Raw genomic sequence first — 22,722 nt, 5'->3', positions numbered from 1 at the left:
GGGGTCCTCCCGGGTGGTGCACGCATATATTCTTCCTGACGCGGGACGCCCTACCGCATGTTTTATGGGTCCTCCTAGGTCGTAGCACCGAAGCAAGTACGTCAAATCACGAAAGACCACCTTTCCCGCCGAGTACATCAGTGAAGCACGGTGGCTAGCTAGTTGGGCTAGTTCGACCGATTAGCTAGGCCGCCGCCAAATTTGTTTTTTCACCCCTTTTTTTATCTACTTGCCGGCAGGTAAATTTAAATATCCACCGCGGCGTTGCTCTGGTGTTTTGGTGCGGCGGGATTTTTAATTTTTTGATTGACAGGAGCAGGCGTGTAGGATTTTTAATTTTTTGATTGACGGGAGCAGGCGCGGCAGCAATTAGTCACGATGACTCTGCCTATAAAAACCCACTCCTCCCTGATGTGAGAAGTCCTCGACTGGTGTTTTACCGTGGTGAAAACCAAAAGATTCCCCGCTCCCTCCGCCTTCCCGTAGATTACATTGCCTTTCAGCCGTTTCGCCCCCTTTGCTTCTACCTGGCGCCATGGCGGCGCAGCAGATCACGGAGTCCGAGGTGAGGCGCCTGACACGGGAGCTCCATGCCAAGGATGCGGAGCTCAGGGCCAAGGACGTGGAGCTTCGTGAGCTCAAGTAGGAGAGGAGTGCCATGCTCCTCCGTTATGTGCGGGAGTTCACGGAGCTTCAAAAGTGGCAGACGTCCACCACAAAGATGCTCGAGGCGTCGGTGGCGTTGCTGCAGAAAGCGGGAGATACGATAGGCCGTCAGGGGAGCCGGCTGGAGCGCGAGCGGGCCGATTGTGACGAGGTCTAGGATCGCCTCAGCCACTTGGTGAACCAAGTTGCCACACACATGTTGCGGCTGCGCGATGCCCACCGTCGTGCGAGTGCGACGATGCCAGCCGTCGGGCTAAACCCGTTTGACCACCCAGTCGACTTCAACGAGCTGCGGCTTCCTGACCTGGTCTCCTTCTTCACCTATATCTTCGAGGAGCTGAGCCGTCTCCGTGCGATGGTGGGGGCTGAGCTGGACAAGGAGGGGTTGCGGGCTGCCGTCGCCGTTGCCAGGCGAATGCTTTCAGGGCTCCGTCATTGGAATTCATTCGTGCCATTGGACGCCTTCTTTGACGAGCTGGCTCCCGTCGACCAGGAGCGGGCTCTGCGGGCGGTTGCACCCTGCATCACCAACATCGTGCGCCTCGAGAAGCAGAGGGACTTCGGTGGTGTTTAGGCGCCCTCTGCATGGGCATGTCCATGTCTCGGCGCAACATGACCATTGGATCAAACTCAGACGGTGCAGATCAGTCACTGTAGCACAAAGCGTGTGGGTGTGTTTGGTTGCATTCTCATCTCAATATAGTTGTTTCCTCTTCGTGTATTTTTGTCAACCTACTAGTGTGGACTCATGCACCCTTCGTGCACTCTGCCAAACACCCAAAAGTGGGTCGAGAAGGGAACTTTTACTCCCATCCCGTGCACCCTTCATACACCCTGCCTAACACTATTCGTGCTTCATATGGTTCATGTTTCGTGGAGTACTGTAGCATCGTACTCTCCGTGCGCTGTGGACCTAGTTCTGTTAACATTGATCTCACCGTTCATTCTCGACCGGACAGTCAAAGAAGCGGTACTATGTTACATATAGGAATAGTTGACATGCGCACAACATCATTTGTTATCATCATATCTTACTACACTAGCAACAAGATTGTGTAGTACTCACGTATGAACCACTGCACATGCCTAGTAGTAGGAGCACTATGTATGTTCAAGTGGCTGCCGTGTTTCGCACACCTCCGTCGTAAGAGTGGAAACGCTTGATGTAATCATTTTTTTCTTCATAAAAACAATAGACACGCTCTACCGTGCGGATCCTCCTCCAGCCATGCACTAAATTACTCACTTTCACCGACGTGTGGGACAGCCAGCACCTGGGTCCACCAGCCATGCACTAAATTACTCTGTAGTAGAGTGACGGTAGACTACCCCGATCGAACCGCCGTAGTAATGCCCAATGAGCCGTCAAATCACAAAACCCCCTCCTTTCCAGCAGTAAGTTGGACGAACGAAGCAACCATCATTTCACTCTTCTCTCTCAGCATCCTCTCTTGAAGAAAACCCCCACTCGATTCGCTTCTCCCTCATCTCGTTCCTCCTTTCACTCTTCTCTCTCAGCTTCCTCTCTTGGATGGACGTCGGAGCACCGGCCGACGTGATGTCTATGGCTCTGGCCAAAACCGTCGAGGCTCATGGTACGAAGAAGCGCAAGCACCCCGCCGAGACTACCACAGACAAGCTCAAAGCCATCGCCCTGTCCAAGCCCCCCTCCCCGGGATCCCTCATTAAGCAAGTCCAGGTAATGTCTCTTGTTGACGATCTTTTTCTTGATCTTGATCGTGTTTTTTCATCTAACACGTAGTACTAGTACTGGTAGTACAACTTTCTGGGTGATCTTGCGTGTGATTTTAGTGTGCCAAATGACGGTTCTAAATTCCTCTTTTAACCAAAACATGCGAGAGGTTGACACTGATTTCTTATAGATTACTTTCAACTACTCCCTCTGTCCCAAATTTCTTCTCTTAGATTTGTCTAGATACGGATGTATCTAATACTAAAATGTGACTTGATACATCCGTATCTAGGCAAATCTAAGACAAGAATTTTGGGACGGAGGGAGTACTTTATGAACATCAATGCTACCTTTTAAGAGGGTATATTTGCCTCAGTAACTTGTGTTATGGATATTGCATGTAATCCCTCTGCTCTCATGCCTTTGAAGACATGTTCTAGTGTCTTTGTTCACTCATTTCTGTGCGTATATGTAGTCATACATGGAGTATAATATCAAAAATCATCTTATATTTATGAACGGAGGTAGTAATAAAATATGGTTTCTGTTTGAATTAGAACCAGGTCTGTGGTGGAGATGAAGTTCTCAAAGTCATGCCGTGTGAACTGGAAGACCTGATGATGAGTTCTACTGCTGAACTATCCAGCTGATGCGTCCTTGTCTCCAGGTGTCCTGAACTAGTGTTTTCCTGTAGCATTGTTCTCAGGCGTGTTCTCGAGGCTGTACTTGACCACAACAATTTTCTGGCTGTGCCTTCGATTACGAAGGGTGTGGTTCTTGTAAAGCTTCCCAACAAATCTGATGCGTCCTGTCTTCATCATCATGTTTATGAGTGGAAAGACCACTCTGTTAGGTTCTCCAAGGTTGACAAGATGGTGATGGTGCATGTAGACATCTCACACGAAGTTCATGGCCTAGTCAGTTATGCAGGGTTCATCCAGTAGCTCGGTGGCAAGAAATAGTCTGCAGAGTTTAGTTAGTGCAACTTTGCTTGTCTGTAGTAAGTACTATTGTTCAGTACTTGATTTGTGTTTGTGAACCCTGTATTGTTTATTAGTACTGCCGCTTTTGGTGTGTGGTTAGTCCTGAGAACGGTTTATGTTAATGTCTGTCCACTCAATTCAGTCTGTATATTTTGAAGTATCCAGATCATATTTTTTAAGAGGACGGTTTATCAATTATGGTTACAGTCCAATATATGTATGCATTGCAGGGTTTATCGCACCCACCAGGATTTCCAGTCCCATGGATGTTCGGTCCATAGGATTTGTCACGACCTTTGGACTGTCTTGCTTGTGGGAGTAGGCGAGTCCCATGCATGCCACACGTAGTTGGACGATCAATCTTCTGTTTAGTACTTAAACATAGTGATTTCCTGGTAAGGATTCACTCGTGTCAAATCAAGTAAATCTTATTGATTTACTGTCTAAATCTTATTAATTTAATGTCATGTTTTCTTTCTTTTCCTGCAATTTTACGATGCAGGCTTTGCCATGTGACATTCATCACAGAATAAACTGTTTGGTTTGCTCTACGATGGCTATTTTTGCAGGTTTCACTTCTTATGTCGTGTCAGTAACGAAAGCACTGTCCATCACTTATATTACTAGAAAGAATTGGATCAGTCTGTTGTCTGAGTACAAGCTGAATCCCTATGATGAACTGCAGTTTGGCTTAACAAAAACGCCACAATTAGTCCTTCTCGCGTTTAAAAGAAATGAAAAAAACTGGATCACAGTCACGGATCCTAGTCAAGTTAGAAAGCTGATCATAGAAGACCAAACACGATCGCCGCTGTCTCGCACAGATCGAGCACTGGCAGTTGCTCTCGCACTGACAGCGGCAACAGCTCAGTCTGATCCAGCTGAGGATTGGGCACCGACCGCGTCCGCGGATCAGTCTGATCTACCAGAGGATCGGGCATCAACACCGGCACCTGCTCCGACACCGGCACCATCTCTACAAGGAGCACCATCTCCGGCAGCAGCGGCGGCTTCGGCACCTGCACCAACACTTGCACTTGCATCTGTTCTGGCCCGTGCAGTTGCACTGGCAATAGGCTGGGCTGCAGTTCGCACTTCATATACCAAAGTCCTTACAAAAACCGACATGTCCACCTTCTTGGTAAGCATTGGCCGCCCAAGTGCTTCGTTCTTTTTTCTTTCCATGTTGTTTCACATGATTCACTGTGTTGATCTAACTATTTGGGTATGTCTTCTTGTTTGCAAACAGAGAATTCCTAGAGCAACGAGGGAGTCATTCAACAATCCGGGCGACCGCGGCCAAGTTTCTCTTACCATGCGCAGCCTTGGTGTGAATGAACCTGCTCAATATACCATAAGTACAAAGGAAGGTCGCGTGATGATTGATGCTAAAGGATGGTCAAGGTTCAAATCTAAATCATATCTTGCGGTAGGGAATGATGTCAAAATCGAACTTTCTCAGCAAGGAGAGCTGGTCCAAATCAACTTTGAAATTCTTCAGTAGCAGCACGCAACTGCCGAACTGATCTATCCTCTAAGAGATTTTGATGTAATAATCTGGCATGGTGAAACAAGTGTCCTATGTGTATAAGTAGTACGACAATATTATTTATCACATGGTATATCGTTGATAGAATTGCAACTCTGATTGCTGGTTAGGAACCGGCGTTCGATTTCATTCCAACAGCTGTCGTGCTTTATTCAATTTTGTGTATTCTCCTTGCGACAGCATCTAAAACCAGCGCCGTATCAATCGCTTGCAATATGAAAATCGCTGAGGTAGAACACATGGGCCCCCAAACATGCAGGGTCGGCCCGCGGCCCAAAGTCCAGAACCGTGAGCCTATCTGAGTATTATATTCTTAGTTGAACCCCCATAAAAAAGCTGAACCCCCATAATGCCCGTGCGTTGTAGAGGGAGTATATTTCTCGGCAAGGTGAGCCTGTGATATAAAAGATTTGTATATTTCTTTAAAGAGGGAGTATCTCTCTGTCAAAATATATATTTATGTGTAACTAGTTACTCATGTCTTTCTACTTCCTTTCGCTGATATGTGGGGCAACCGGCAACGGGGTCCACGTGCCATATGCACAAATTAGAGTGCGCAACTTCGTGGTAGACACACCCTGGTCGTAGCATTGCAGTAATGCCCAATGAGCCGTCAAATCACAACCCCCCTTTCCAGCTTTAGCAGTAAGCTGGACGGACGAAGCGGCAATATTTCACTGGGCCTGAATCCCCTTCTCCCTCGTCTGCTTGTTCAGAGAAAACCCCCTCTCGGCGATTGCATAGGGTTTTCTCATGGAGAACCAGGTACGAATTCTTCATCCATCCCCGATAAATCCAAGTCCCTTGGTCGCAGGTAATCCTAGGATGGCAGCCGCCGCCGTTGATGCATTTTTCTTCCTACTGAATCTAGTGTGTTTCATTTGTAGTGCCCAAAGTGCGAGTACCCTATAGGTTTCTGCGCCCTCGGCGAGACGCCACACTTGTTAATTCTCATCCTAACATAACATTTTGAAATGCGCACAGTATGTTCCTAGAATCCTCTTTTCTTAACGGGAGGGTGGGGTTTTTTTGAACATGTTGTGTTCTCATATTATTTTTCCTGCAGTGTATTATTTGCTCTGCCAGAATACATGTACTCAAGATGCTTGGCCTTGCCATGACTGAATACACTAGTTTAATGGTCACAGTGAAGACAAGCCATGGATATAAGTTCCAAGTTTGGTTCATAAACCAAGAAGATCGCTGCTTTTTTTATGGCCGAACTTGGATAAACTTTCTCAAGTGTTACGGACTGAAAGTTGGCGCACGAATGTTGATGGAAATAGTAGAACCTAGTCTCATCTTCACTGCGATCTTCCAGCCTGACGTCGTTCCAATTGTTCATCCATGTTAGTTTTGTATCTGGTTCTTGCTTGTTGCCTCGATTACTTCTTAATCCACCTATTCTGTCTAACTAATCACAATTTAACTTTAGAAGTAGCAACGAATCTCTCACGACGATGCTACTTCTAACTAATATTTTTCTTATAATTTGTGGCACCTGTAGGTTTTTTCAGAGTTAAGCAGTCTGCTCGTTTGTTACTCTGTAATAACTCGGCTGTTACTAATGGCACTGAAGTTGACTGCATCGACATCCACAAGTTCCAACACTTTATTGATCGTCTTGAGGTCCTTGTGGGGCGTTTCAATGGTGGAAGGCCACGTGGGATATGTGTGCCACTGCTGCACTCGTTGAACAGGTCCAACTGTGTCGAGAAACTTATGGTACGAGCTATTTTCTGTTATATATGTTGTTCATAAACTATTCCTTATACACAGTTTTACAGTTGTGATCTTCTTGAAATAGGAACTGTCGAGTTCTATTGTTCCTATACAGATGCCTGACCATGGTCGGGTCAGACTTGCGCTTGGTCACAACATGATGTTTATGTCGACCTACTCAATTCCCCTTGGAGGTGAAAGGATACTTATTCATGGGTGGTCTCAAAAAATGAAGGCCCGTCCATCTTGGAGAAGGACAGAAGATTATTTTCATGCTTTTCCATGGCTCTAAAGCGAATATCCTGTTTATTGACCACGTTGCAAGATGAAGCCGCTTTTAGAAGGTTGTGGGTGTGTGGGGTGGCGCCTGGGCCTTGTCCTGGGGCTTGGCGGCCTCACCCTTGGTTAACTGTAGGCAAAGTAGCACTGTTCGAGGCGTGCTTTGTACGGTTGAACCTGTATAAGTACTCATACTGCTTTCCGCTTTGGTTGTTAAGTGCCCCTGCTGGTTTCATTTAAGGTTGTTAAGTACTACTACTGCTTTTACAGTCTGTCGTGTTTCTTCAGTCCTGTCTTCCTCCAGCCGCCAAAACCAAACCAGCGCCGGCGGGGCCGCCTGCTTCCGCCTCCCACGGCTGGCTGCGCCTCAGCGCACGCATCACCGCCCCACCATCTCCTAAATCGTTAACGCTGACGTCCTCCGCGTGCTTTGGTGCGCTCACCGCGGCGCCGCCCTCTCGCGTTGTCAACATGGTCAACAAACAACAGGAATCGGCAAAAGTACGTGGAGAGGATGACAGTAGAGGCCCACCACGTCAGCGTATGGAAAAATAAAATGCTTCCTCCTAGTGTTTTCCTGACATCTAGGACCCACGACATTGTGAGCATATATAGTCAATAGACAAGAGAACAGCACAAGATCGGCTGACACCTAGGACGTAGCTACTCAAGCAGTATTTTTTTGTTTGGTATTGTTGAGACGGAGCAGGGTTTGAACTGGGCTGTGGCCGTCTAGCCCAGGCTTATATTTTATGTTCACCACGTGACCAGCCCATCTATTTTTTCTTGGTGAAGAAGTGCCCAGTTTATTTTTCTGAAGAATACCCAATCTAGGCCTACTTAGTTTTCTACGCCCTGATGGCCTGCAACTCTTTCAAGACGCGTGCAAATCTTGAAAGTAATATGAAATGGGTTGGAAATGTAAAAACATATGACAAATTGGCAATTACTTTATAATTTCTGAATTTTTTCACATTTTCAGATTCCTATTTCACTGGGCATTAACCTAATTTAAATATATCTTCAAAGTACTTTAAATCTGGCTCGACATTTTGGTATTAAAAATAGTTTGGAACCCACAGAAATATGTGAAATTGGCCATGGCCAACCAAAAAAACGACTGCAATAAATTGCATAAGAAGTTGCCATGATCTATATATAAATTATAAAAAAAGAGGGAGTGGTCTGACTTGTGGGCCTGTTTAGTTGACGCGTATGCAAGATTTTTTTGTTATTATATACATCAACAAACGATTCTAGCAGATGTAACCGTTGGATGTCAATCCAACGGCCGTCGCGTTTCTTCAATCTCTGATCTTCTTGCTCCAGCCGCCAAAGCAGCGCTGGCGGGACCGCCTACTCCCGCCTCCCGTGGCCGGCTGTGCTGCCGCGCAGGCCTCAGCGCCCCCTACTACTCCCGCCGCTGGCCAGGGCATCCCTCTACTCACCCACACCCCCTGTTATTCTGCGGCGACGGCAGCCTCACACCGCAGCCGAACAGATGAACCCTCGTACTCCTCTCCGCGCGTGCTTCCACTGCCGCGTCTTCCCTGGCTCTGCGTCGTCCCCTTCCTAGGCCTCGCCGTCGTCCACCGCCGTGGTGCTCTCGGTGCGGCGTGGTCAATGTGGTCAACGACCGACTTCCATCGGAAGAGTACTGTACGTGGAAAGGCTGACAGCTGAGTCCACGGCAGCCGCAAGGAAGTGCCTCCTTATTACGCGGAAAATAATTATTCCTCCACCCGACAGCAGGGACCCACCGGACGGGCCACCTGTATTTCGCCAAAAAAAATCCCCCTGACTGCTAGGACCCACAGGACGGGCCACCGTATTTCGTGAAAAAAATGTTCTCCCGCTGTCAGCTCGGATCCACCGGAAGTGCCTCCTTATTACGCACAAAAATATGAATACCCCCTAGCTAGCTGGGACCCACCTTGGTGGGAGGCTGACTTGTGGGCCTACTAAGTTGACTGGGATGGAGGCCTTTGTCAACTTTAGTCAATATATGAACGATTCTAGCTCCAGTGACCGTACGATGTCCATCCAACGGCCGTAGTGCTTCTTGAACCTCTGGTCTTCTTGCTCAAGCCACCCAAAGCAGCGCCGATCGAGCCGCCTGCTCCTGCCGCCCATGGCCGGCTATGATGTTGCGGAGGCCTCACCGCCCCCTACTACTCCCACCGCTGGCCAGGCCATCCCTCTACGCATCCACACCCCCTGTTATTCTGCGGCGACGGCAGCCTCACACCGCAGCCGAACGAGTGAACCCTCATACTCTATGCATGGGCATCCACTGACGCGTCTTCCCCGGCTCCGCGTTGTCCCCTTCCTAGGCCTCGCCGTCGTCCACCGCCCTGGTGCTCTCAGCGCGGCGTGGTCAACGTGGTCAAGGAATGGCTTCCATCGGACGTGGACTATACATGGAGGGGCTGACAGCTTGGTCCACGGCCGCAGCAAGGAAGTGCCTCCTTATTACGCGCAAAATAATTATTCCTCCACCTGACAGCGGGGACCCACCGGACGGGCCACCGTATTTCGTGAAAAAAATGGTTCCCCCTGACTGCTGGGACCCACCAGCTACATCTTCGCACGCAAGGAAGTGCGTCCGAAAAAAAAATTCGCCCCCCTAACTGCTGGGACTCACCAGTTACATCTTCACACGCAAGGAAGTGCGTCCGAAAAAATAATTCTCCCCCTGACTGCTGGGACCCACCAACTACATCTTCGCACGCAAGGAAGTGCGTCCGGGCAAAAAAAAACAAAACGATTCCCCCCCTGACTGCTGGGACCCATCAGCTAAACCTTCGCACACAAGGAAGTGCGTCTGGGCAAAAAAAACGATCCGTCCCCCTGACTGCTGGGACCCACCAGCTACATCTTCGCAGGCAAGGAAGTGCCTGACAGTCGGGACCCACCCGGTCGAAGCGTACGTAGCATTGTCATTCTGGTCGCGAACGTGTATGTACATATATACTGGTCAATGTAGAGGCGCGCACGTGTTGTAGTAGAGGCGCGTACGTGTCGTAGTAGAGGCGCGCACGTAGCATGTACACGTACGTACAGCGGCCAGGGTGCAAAAAAGAAAATACGGCCACATACGTACATACGGGCAGGGTCTCGAACGCATACTCGTGCATACATACGACCAGGGCTCGTGTACATGGCTGGGTCGGAACGGAGAAACAACATCGTCGTCGTGTTCGTGGGGAGGCAACGGAATGCGTCGTGTTCATGGGGAGGCAACGGAATGCGTCGTGTTCATCGGGAGGCAACGGAAAGCGTGGGAGCCAACCGGCTGGGTCAGAACGGAATGCGTGGTCGTGTTCATCGGGAGGGCTTGGATGGAACATGCGATGGAAACGAGGCCTGGCATACCGCAAAACAAAGGAAACGACCTTGTGTTCGACCGGCCATGTTCGAAATGGGATCCTGTTCATCAGGAGGGGTCTGGGCGTACTGTAAAATGGAGGAAACAGACCTCCTACGGTCGAAATGGGGGTCCTGTTGATCGGGAGGGGTGTGGCGTACCGCAAAACGGAGGAAACGGACTTGTGTTGGAGCGCTATGGTCGAAACAGGGGTCATGTTGATCGGGAGGGGTGTGGCATACCGCAAAACGGGACTCCACGGGATACTGTTCATCTCCACCGTCGACCTCCTCCAGCCTCCACAGGCTCCTGTTCATCCAGCATCCACCGCGCACTACTCCACCGGCTACTGTTCAACCACCCCTCCACGGGCACCCCTCCACCGTCTACTTTTCATCCAGCCGTCCACACCACGGGGTCCTGTTCAACCACCCCTCCACCGTCTACTGTTCATCCAGCCCTCCACACCACGGGGTCCTGTTCATCCACCCCTCCACGGGCACCCCTCCACCGTCTACTGTTCATCCAGCCCTCCACCACACCACGGGGTCCTCTTCATCCAGAGGCAACGCCACCGCTCATTGTTCATCCACCCCCCCCCCCCCCCCCCCCCCCCTTTTTCCTCCCCCCCCCCCCCCCCGCAACGCTCACTGTTCATCCCATCGATCGGCTTCAGTTAGCAGCAGTAGCGAAGGAATCACTCGATCGAGTTCAGTTAAAAGCCATCGATCGATCGCTCGGGTTCAGTAACGCGTAGCCTGCAGTGCAATCGCTCGGGTTCAGTTAGAGCCAAACGCCTCACTCGGGTTCAGTTAGAGCCAACGCCTCGCACACACGCGCGTACGTGTACGAGAGAAATGCGCATCGCTCGGCCCCCGACCTCCCACCGTAATCGGGAACTCTCTGAAATTTTCCTCCCCCTCGCTTCTACCACGGTTTTTTCCGTCATGGACGGCCCAAAGAATGTCATGCAGCTGCGTCTCCGGCCCACCCAGGACGATAAGCACATTTTATGTCATGATTTTTTGTCATAGAAGTAGGAGCCCACAACATCTATGATGATGCCGGGTTTTGTCACAATTATCATCATAGAAGTGTCATATGTATGACAGAAAATTTTTTTGTTCGGCCCAAAATGTCACGGATGTGTCTTTTTTGTAGTGAATTTTCAGAAATGACGGATGGCAGACACACCACCATCACCAACTGAGTCTTTTATAGGAGTAGAGAAACATGTATAAATTGTAACATTTGGTTCTGCTCCTAGGCATGATCGGTAGATAGAAATATCGATTGGAAATGCCAGGGTGGGGTTTTTTCGGCCAGATAAGCAGGGTAGTAGCTAGGTTGGCGCATCGTCAGTTTGGTCACATGCGGTCCGACATGTTGTAGTGATACTAGCAAGATGCCCGTGCTTTGCACGAAGTTGATGGAAAAGGAAAGCACAACTTATAAATTGACGGATGGAGTACTAGTTACAGTGATGCATATAATTCCCTCCTAATGTGAGCAAAGGGATCGCACATGTCTGTATTGACTGGAACAAGAATTCAATAGCACAATAAGAATTACGGCCACGATGATGTGATCACTATGGTGGTTATAAGAAGAAAGATGCATCCATAAACGTACGACCTCCTCCTCCTCGACTCAATGCATTAGGCCACCGACCAGCGGCTTAGGAGTGGCGGCTTTTGTGGCGAGGTCAAGGTGCTTCTCAACAGATGCTGTAGCGCCCAAGATGCGATTCTATCCCAATCACGTTATGAACTCATGATTGGGGCACAACCGCATTTCAAGCGCATAGCAATGTGGGTATCATTACAACATACCATGTACTGAATAGATGAGAATACAAGATAAAGGCTTACACTCGCCACAAGTTACACCATTCATACAACAATACATCAATACATAGCAATCATCATACAGATGAGCAGGATCCGACTACGGATGAAATCAAACGAAAAAGAAGAACGACATACACCTGCTAATCCCAAGTTCCTCGACCCGGAACCTATCCCTTAATCGAAGAAGGAAGAAGCAGAAGAACTCCAAACAATCAAGCATCGCACTCGCGCCAGATCATCGCGTTACCTGTACCTACAACTGTTGTTGTAGTATCAGTGAGCATGAGGACTCAGCAATCCCATTACCATGGGTATCAAGACTAGCAAAGCGTAATGGGTAAAGAAGGGGTAAAATGGTGAGGATGCAGCAGCGGCTAAGAAATGTATGTTGGCTAACTTACAAGTACAAGATTAAGATGAGAAACCACGCAAACGGGCGCAAACTAGGATCAATAATATCCTGAACTACTTACGTTCGAACATAACCCAACAATGTTCTCTTCTCGAACGCACCCGAAAAGAGACAGTCACGGTTACGCACAAGGTTGGTGTATTTTAATTGAGTTTACTTCAAGTCATCTACAACCGGATATTAACAAATTCCCATCTCCCACATAACCACGGGCACGGCTCTGGAAAGTTTAAACCCTACAGGGGTGTCCCAATTTAGCCCATGACAAGCCCACGATCCGCAGAGACGATCCTCCATCATGGGACCCTCTGATCAGACTCGGAATCCCGGTGCACAAGACATCTCGACAATGGTAAAATAAGTCCAGCAAGACCTCCCGGCGTGCCGACACCCTAATAGTAGCCGCACGTATCTCGTCTCAGGACACGTCCGGATGAGCAGTCCGTACAACTAAAACCAATCCTCGAGTTTCCCCGTGGCGGCGCTGCAAGGGGCTCTAGTTTGGGACCAACGCCATCAGCACTGCCCCCTGTATGTAGAAAAAGAATCCTCGGATTCATGACGCCCTATGCCAATTGATTATTTAGTTCAATATTATTGTGGCAAATGTTAAAAACCAATGTTGGGCCTTGCTGGAAGAGTTTTATTCAAAGCGAACTGTCAAGAGGGGCCCATAAACCCTCACTGTTGTAGGGATGCAAAATCAAGGAATATAACACCAGTATGACGGAAACTAAGGCGGCAAGAGTGGAACAAAACACCAGGCATACGGCCGAGCCTTCCATCCTTTACCTAAGTATATAGGTGCATTAATTAAATAAAATATATTGTGATATCCCATAATATCCATGTCCCAACATGGAACAACTACAACTGCACCTGCAACTAGCAACGCTATAAGAGGGGCTGAGCAAAGCGGTAACATAGCCAAACAACAGTTTGCTAGGAAGGGTAAAAAGGTTAGAGGCTGTCATGGCAATTGGGAGGCTCGAAAAACAAGTGGTACGTATCGCGACATAGCGATAGCATCGAGACAACTAGCATAGCAAAGATAGTAGTGAGATCCAAGGTGACGGTCATCTTGCCAGAAATCCCGCTAGGAAGAAGATCGACTCCATGAAGAAGACGAACGGGCATAGTCGAACGAATCCTCATAATCGCAACGATACCCGGAACTATTGAGAAGAAGCACAACCAGAAAGAAGCAAACAACATGGTAAACAACCACCACATAAACATGGCATGATGCACAATCAAGTATTATGCATGTCCGGTTTAATGATTCATGGCATGGCAAAGTGCAACAAACAACACTACAAATTAAGTGGGGCTCAATATGCAACGAGTCGTATATTGACAAAACACCACATTCAATTATTTAATTTGCTATTGTTTAAGCTACTCAACAATGTTAAATGTTTTTGAACATGGCAAGAGATGAAACATAATTAGAACTACCTATCTAGGCAAGTTTAAATGAGGCTGGAAACATCAAACAACAATTCCGGTAAATCCTCATGTGCATGTAGCAATTTAATGCAAACAACAATTTTAAACATTTTAAATGTTATCATGATGCAGATGACATATTCATGGTTGGATGCATTTTTTGTCAAAATGTTGGTATAATATGATACGAGGCATTTCTCGCCATGGCGGAAGGAAAAGGAGTGCCATGGCGGCGACAACGAAAATGATACCAAGGCATTGTTCCGATTTCGACAACTCATTGAGACGTCGGTGCAAAAGAAATATGGGATGCATGGAGTGTGCAATGCAACGGGGAGTGATCCCAGATACCAGGTGTCCCATGTGTCAGTGGCATGGCAAACGAGCGATGTGCACGAAACAAACGGGCATGGTGCAAACACGGGGTTCATCTCATACATCACACAACATTCGTCCACGGCGGTCGTCTCGACGTTATACCTTTGAAGCGTGCATTTTCAAGGCAGAACTTCGTCGAGGAAAGTAATCATTCTCACAGCGATAGTGGAAATAGTCATTCACAGGGCGTCATGGGAAGTAGTCGTTCACGGGTCTTCGAGGGTTGATTATAGTCGTACATGTTTTGTAGATGTTCGGGGACTTCGGTAGCGGTACTCGACACATCACAAGGTGTAGTCGTACACGTTCGGAGAGGAACTTGTCATCGAGGGACTTGGTGCATCCAAAATTTTCGGACTCACGTTACTTGGCGCTTGAGGTTCCAATCCGGTTTCGAATGCGTCCACGCAAGACATCACAGGTGCAAGAAGCAACATCGTGGTGTGGTTAAGGCCAGTCATGATGAACTCGAAGCCGAGGCAAACAGGAACTGCCTAGGAAGACAAATGAGGGCAGTGTCGGGGCATGAACAGGGGCCAAGGAGCTCGAGGCAAAACCCCAACAGAGAAGACAGCAGCGGCTTGGCGAGCTTGAGGCCATGGCTGCGGGCTGACATGGCTGGCGGAAGCAGCAGCGAGCTCGGCGGGGCATGGGCATCGGGGACCTCAAGGCCGATGGCCTGCAACAGATGGAGGCGCGGCCGGCAGGACGACGCGGAGGCGCACGGGACGGAGGTGGAGGCCCGACGAGGTCGGCGATGAACGGAGCAGGGGAAGGAGAGGTGGCCCCGGCAGGGTCAGGGCGGCGCTCCGCGGCGGCGGACTTGGAGGCGGGGTGGCGTCTACGATGTAAGGGGCGACAGCTGTAGCGGCGGCTCGCCGGCTGACGGGGCGGCAGCCGCCAACGGCTCCGGTGGCCGGTGTGGTCGAGGGAGGAGGCGAATGGGCGCGGGGAAAGACAGCAGGCGCCCGGGTCGCGTGCAGGGAGGGAGGCGGCCATGGCACGGCCGTGGTTGACCGGCAGCGAGGCAGAGCGCTGCGGGGCTCGCGCTCGAAGGAGCGAGGGGAGGGGATCGACCGAGGGAGATGGGGATCGCGCGCAGGCGGCGCTCGAGGGGCGGACGAGGTAGAGAGTGGGGATCGATTGGGGAGAGGGTTAGGGTTAGATAGGCGCTGGGCCTCTGGTTGGCTGAGGGGAGCAGGGTGACCTGGCTGGCCTAGGCCGAAGAGGCCTGGCTGGGCTCTCTGTTCTCTCTCTCTATATATATATTTTAGAAAAAATGGAAACTTAGAAGAAATGTCGAGAGAGATTGGAGTGGAGATTGGGCATGGAGTTAATTTTCTCAGACCCGCAAAAATGAGAATGTTCCAGAAAAAATAGATGGGGACATGACTGAAAGTTTAAATTCAAACTCGCTTGATTTAAATTCAAATGGTTTGAATAGAAAGTGAGGGTAGGGAAGGTCCAAAAACGTTTAGGATTTAGGTGCTGCTCGGGAAAGTGATGAAAGAATTTAGGGCAAAGTTGGAGACCAAGAATTTAGATAACAAAGGCATGGAATGTTTTGCAAGTGTGTTTTGGTGAATTCCAAATTATTGGAATATTTATAATAGATCCCTAATAATAGCAGGAGACTTCTATATGTTATAAAGAGAATTTCATCATGTGAACTTCCCTCGATTTAAATGGTCCAAAGATCCATGCAATTTATTTAGCAGAGTCTTAAAAAAGGGGTGCAAGATGACACGATGCAATTCAAATGATGCAATGATGAATACAACGAACCAAACAAATCACACCACGAATCTCGGAATCCATGGAAGGCATCTGGAGCGCCGGTCTTGGGGCGTCACAACTCTCCTCCACTTACAAGATATATCGACCCGAGATATAAGGATGGCACCGGGAGAAAACGGAAGAGGAAGAGGTAAAACAAAGTTGCTTCTTTGACAAACGAGTGAAACCAATGAACCTTGAGAGGTGGAAAACTGGAAAGAAAGAACACAACAGAGTCGAGCGAAATTGAGAGCACTCCGGTAGAAAAGAGAAACAAGGAACACCATGTCAACATTGAAGGTTGCAAAGCTATCAATGACGAGCACAATGGACAAGAAGGAATTGAAACCACTCTGGTTGAAAAGAGATAAACAAGGAACAAGGAAGAACAAATTCGAATAGCACTCCGATTGAAAAGAGATGGAAGACTTGATAAGATGAAAAGAATATGATCTTGACAAAACAAGAAGATGGGTCGAAGAGAGCAACTTCATAATGCCTCTGGAACAAATGAAGAATAGAATGAAAAGAACGGAGATGAAAACAACATGTTCTACATCAAATGAATTTGAGAGAGCATCCCTAAAAGGAAGGATTGAACGGAGTTGTTGGAAAACCAACAACAAAAAGAAAAATCTTGTTATGGGCTTATGGAAACATCTCAACATTATGAGGTGACAAACGGCCACTAACAGAACGCATTGATTTGAGTGAGAGCACCAGAGGGATTAAAAACTTATTTCACCGCGAGAATAGGAGGAAACTTGGACCATTAATAAGCACCATAATTAGCAACATTCCTTAGGGAAGGCTTTAGGTGAGATCTTTACCTAGATAACTCCAATGGAGGGATTGATAGGTTGAAACGATCTCCTGGGCGAAGAGAAAATGATGGATTTAAAATATCTCATTCTTGACAACTTGAATCACGAAGGGAAATTGTCAATAATGACATAGCACCACCTCAAAAGATAATGGAGAAGAATTACAGTTTGGAATGCAAGATGAAGAATACTTGAGCTCCAACAAGAATCTTGAAGAACACTTCGAGAATGGATTAAATCTTTGATGAACCACCATGTAGAAACTCTTGAAGAACTCCGGATAGATAAAAAGATGGTCGCAAAGAAAAGAAGCTTGAAAACAATAAGATGAAGACTTGCAATGATTTAGATGGAGCTTCGCGGCAAGTTAATTAAGAGATCTTGGAACTCCGGAAACAAAAGATGAACAACTTAGCACCGACAAATTTTTATCATGAATGAACTCCATAAGAAAAGAATTGAATCACCTCAAGGAAACAATAATAAGATTTACTATATGTTTATCCTTCATCAACTTAAATTGATGACAAGCAACGGATTTGGCATACTACTTATTCTTCTTGAAAAGATTGAAGAGATATAGCCAAACTTGGGAAGGTCTTCAATGAACCACCTGTAGGATTGAAACAACGAATAAATTAATATGAGAACATAGGAAGAGGAATCTTGAACAAACTGCCGTAAGAATTAAAAACAAACAAAGAAAAGATAATGAAACACCGGGAAGAATTAGAAAATGAACAAAGATATTTGAGAGAATTTAGATACAAGAGAATGAAGAGATCACGAGCTGTCTAGGGAATACTTGAGCGATGCACCGGTAAGATTTGGAGAATGAGAGCTGAAAGCTGAGAATGAATAATTCTAAGATGATGGGCTCCGGAGAATCAAACTGAAAAGACTCCTGAATTGCTCTGGATGGGTGAAAAGAATTCTCACAATCAAAAACGATTATGAGAGGATGGCGGCAAGCTAGAACCACGAATCTTCGGGAGAACATACGAGATTTTTAAGAGAAACTATTCTTCAGTCTCCAAAAGCTGAGAATGATTATGAGAAACACCACCATGAATTGTTTAGACACTCTAGAAGAACTAAAAGAGAAAAGGTTGAGCCAATGATGAAAATAATTTGGAAGCGATCTTGGAGAAGGCATATGGCTGATTGAATCCATTCTGACGTCACACTTTTGAAAAGAATTTGGGAATCGCTCTGGATAAATTAGAAGAGTCGGGTAAGATCCTTGGAGAAGACCTATGGGTTAGGGCCCACTCAAAAGAAAACACCGTTGAACGATTTTAAAAGAGAGATTGCACTTGTTGAATTAAATAGCTCGAAAGAGATAACAACCTCGAAATAGTTTGAGCGTATTAGCAATGGAAACGTGAATCTTCTTATATATCTTCAGCACTCCGGAACAAATGAATAGCGAGAGGTGAAAGATTGAGAGGTGCACCATCTTGGGAAATCATTGGACAAAGGAAAGGAATATGCTCAACACCGAATACTGAATTAACTCCACCAGGGAAGAAAATGAGAACGAAGAATGATGAACTTGTAAAACATCTTCATGAGAACCACCGGGTAAGAACATTGATTGAAAATAATGAAGAGACTTCACATGAATAAAAACCATGCATCCCAATCACGTGATACCAACTTGTAGTGCCCAAGATGCGATTCTATCCCAGTCATGTGATGAACTCATGATTGGGGCACAACCGCATTTTGAGCACATAGCAAGGTGGATATCAGTACAACATACCATGTACTGAATTGATGAGAATACAAGATAAAGGCTCACACTCGCCACAAGTTACACCATTCATACAAGAATACATCGATACATAGCAATCATAATATAGAAGAGCAGGATCCGACTACGGATGAAATCAAACAAAAAAGAAGAACAACATCCACCCTGCTAATCCCAGGTTCCCCGACCCGGAACCTATCACTTGATCGAAGAAGGAAGAAGCAGAAGAACTCCAAACAATCAAGCATCGCACTCGTGCCAGATCATCGCATTACCCGTACCTGCAACTGTTGTTGTATTATCTGTGAGCCAGGAGGACTCAGCAATCCCATTACCATGGGTATTAAGAATAGCAAAGCTTAATGAGTAACGAAGGGGTAAAATGGTGGGGATGCAGTAGCGACTAAGCAATGTATGGTGGCTAACTTACGAGTACAAGAGTAAGACGAGAAACCACGGAAACGGTCGCAAACTAGTAATGATCAATAAGTAATCCTGAACTACTTACGTTCAAACATCACCCAACCGAGTTCTCTTCTCGAACGCACCCGAAAAGAGACAGTCACGGTTATGCACACGGTTGGTGTATTTTAATTGAGTTTACTTCAAGTCTTCTACAACCGGACATTAACAAATTCCCATCTGCCACATAACCGCGGGCACGGCTCTCGAAAGTTTATACCCTGCAGGGGTGTCCCAACTTGTGAAACAAATGAACCTTGAGAGGTGGAAAACTGGAAAGAAAGAACACAACAGAGTCGAGCGAAATTGAGAGCACTCCGGTAGAAAAGAGAAACAAGGAACACTGTGTCAACCTTGGAGGTTGCAAAGCTATCAATGACGAGCACAATGGACAAGAAGGAATTGAATCCACTCTGGTTGAAACGAGATAAACAAGGAACAACGAAGAACAAATTCGAACAGCACTCCGGTTGAAAAGAGATGCAAGACTTGATAAGATGAAAAGAATATGATCTTAACAAAACAAGAAGATGGGTCGAAGAGAGCAGCATCACAATGCCTCTGCAACAAATGAAGAATAGAATGAAAAGAACGGAGATGAAAACAACATGTTCTACCTCAAATGAATTTGAGAGAGCATCCTTAAAAGGAAGGATTGAACGGAGTTGTTGGAAAATCAACAACGAAAAGAACAAACTTGTTGTGGGCTTATGGAAACATCTCAACATTATGAGGTGACAAACAGCCACTAACGGAACCCATTGATTTGAGTCAGAGCACCAAAGAGATTAAAAACTTATTTCACCACGAGAATAGGAGGAAACTTGGATCATTAGTAAGAACCATAATTAGCAACATTCCTTAGGGAAGGCTTTAGGTGAAATCTTTACCAAGATAACTCCAATGGAGGGATTGATAGGTTGAAACGATGTCCTGAACGAAGAGAAAATGATGGATTTAAAATATCTCATTCTTGACAACTTGAATCACGAAGGGAAATTGTCAATAATGACATAGCACCACCTCAAAAGATAATGGAGAAGAATTACAGTTTGGAATGCAAGATGAAGAATACTTGAGCTCCAACAAGAATCTTGAAGGACACTTCGAGAATGGATTAAATCTTTGATGAACCACCATGTAGAAACTCTTGAAGAATTCCGGATAGATAAAAAGATGGTCACAAAGAAAATAATCTTGAAAACAATAAGATGAAGCCTTGCAATGATTTAGATGGAGCTTCGCGGCAAGTTAACTGAGAGAGCTTGGAACTCCAGAAACAAAAGATGAACAACTTAGCACCGACAAATTTATATCATGAACGAACTCTGGAAGAAAAGAATTGAATCAACTCAAGGAAACAAGAATAAGATTTACTGTATGTTTATCCTTCACCAACTTAAATTGATGACAAGCAACGGATATGGCATACTACTTATTCTTCTTGAAAAGATTGAAGAGGTGGTCACGGCAGGGTCAAGGCGGTGCTCCATGGTGGCGGACTTGGAGGCGGGGTGGCGTCTGCGATGTAAGGGGCGACAACGGTAGCGGCGGCTCGCCGGCTGATGGGCGGCAGTCGGCAACGGCTCCGGTGGCCGGTGTGGTCGAGGGAGGAGGCGAACGGCCGCGGGGAAGGACAGCAAGGCGCCAGTGTCACATGCGGGGAGGGAAGCAGCCATGGCACGACTGTGGTTGACCGACGGCGAGGCAGAGCACTGCGGGGCTCGCGCTCTAAGGAGCGAGGGGAGGGGATCGAGTGAGGGAGATGGGGATCGGGCATAGGCGGCGCTGGATGGGTGTACAAGGAATAGAGTGGGGATCGATCGGGGAGAGGGTTAGGGTTAGATAGGCGTTGGGCCTCTGGTGGGCTGAGGGGAGGAGGGTGGCCTGGCAGTCCTAGGCCCAAGAGTCCTGGCTGGGCTCTCTCTCTTCTCTCTCTCTCTCTATTTTAGAAAAAATGGAAACTTAGAAGAAATGTCGAGAGAGATTGGAGTGAAGATTGGGCATGGAGTTAATTTTCTCAGACTCGCACAAATGAGACTGTTCTAGGAAAAATAGAAGGGGACATGACTGAAAGTTTAAATTCAAAATCACTTGATTTAAATTCAAATGGTTTGAATAGGAAGTGAGGGTTGGGAAGGTCCAATAATGTTCAGGATTTTGGTGTTGCTCGGGAAAGTGATGAAAGAATTTAGGGCAAAGTTTGAGACCAAGAATTGAGATAACAAAGGCATGGAATATTTTGCAAGTGTGTTGTGGTGAATTCCAAATTATTGGAATATTTATAATAGCTCCCTAATAATAGTAGGAGACATTTATATGTTATAAAGAGAATTTCACCATGTGAACTTCCCTCAATTTAAATGTACCAAAGATCCATGCAATTTATTCAGCAGAGTTTTAAAAAGGGGGTGCAAGATGACATGATGCAATGCAAATGATCCAATGCTGAATGCAACGAGCAAAACAAATCACACGACGAATCTCGGAATCCATGGAAGGCATCTGGAGCGCCGGTCTTGGGGCGTCACAAAGGCGTCCAATGCTTCCAGCCGGTTCATGAAGGCCAACGTCGTAGCGTCCTCACCGGCCTTGTAGATACCTATGTACGCGACTTCGTCCTACACGTGGATGTGTAGGTCGACAAATTCTTGCAGGGAGAGGTGCCTTGTAGCGAGCGCGACCTCCAGGTGGACATTCTTCGTTGCATCGGCGGGTTGTCGCAGGGCAACCAGTGCTTGAAAGAGGTTCTCGCCATGGAGGCCGATTAGGGTGGCAGGCAAGGAGGAGCCCGGGCACGTGGGCTGGAGGAGTACGGCGATGTCGTCCACGAGCTTCTTGATGACGGTGAACTTGTTGATGGTGGCAACGATCATTTGGCCCAACTCACAGTCGTAGATGGCATCAACGATGGCCATGAACCAGCTGGTCGCCAACACCGTCTGGAGACGATCCATGGTGCCATGCCATAGGCTAGCGTCGCGGACCATCTGGCACAGCGGCTGGCCGCTCGTGCATCGCCACCATGGGTCTGGAGTGAGCACTTTTGTGCTTAGTGTAGGTGCTTAGGTGCGTACAATGTGGTAGACGGATTAGAATCGAGGGGCGCCCTTATATGAGTGCAAACTGTGTTGCATTCACATCGTGCTGCCTATTTTCCTCGTCCTCCTCCCATTACTTCCCTCATGCATTCAACATGCTAATTGAAGGATGATGCATCATTGGTCGTTCAACATTTCGGGAACCGCTACCCTCTCCCTCGTCTGCATTAAAGCCATATCGGGAACTGTCCTGGTTTACTAGTAGTTGTCAAATCAGATAGTACTGTGCCGCCCGCTGCACGCTCGGCTGAACATGCCTCCTTGACTCCATCAAACACCTCCATTAAACCCCGCATGCAAACCAAGAAACCTACTCTGGCCACAGTCCATTCATGAGCGGGCCGAAATTAAACGCAACGCCGACTGTGCTCCTCCCTTCCGCCTTTAGTTTAAACAAGGCCATATGCCGTCCAAGCTCCTACCGTCCACCCTCTATTTAAACGAGGCCAGATAGC

This window comes from Triticum urartu, chromosome 3 (genome assembly GCF_003073215.2).
Source record: "Triticum urartu cultivar G1812 chromosome 3, Tu2.1, whole genome shotgun sequence".
Classification (NCBI taxonomy): domain Eukaryota; kingdom Viridiplantae; phylum Streptophyta; class Magnoliopsida; order Poales; family Poaceae; genus Triticum; species Triticum urartu.
This window is presented reverse-complemented; position numbering follows the sequence as displayed.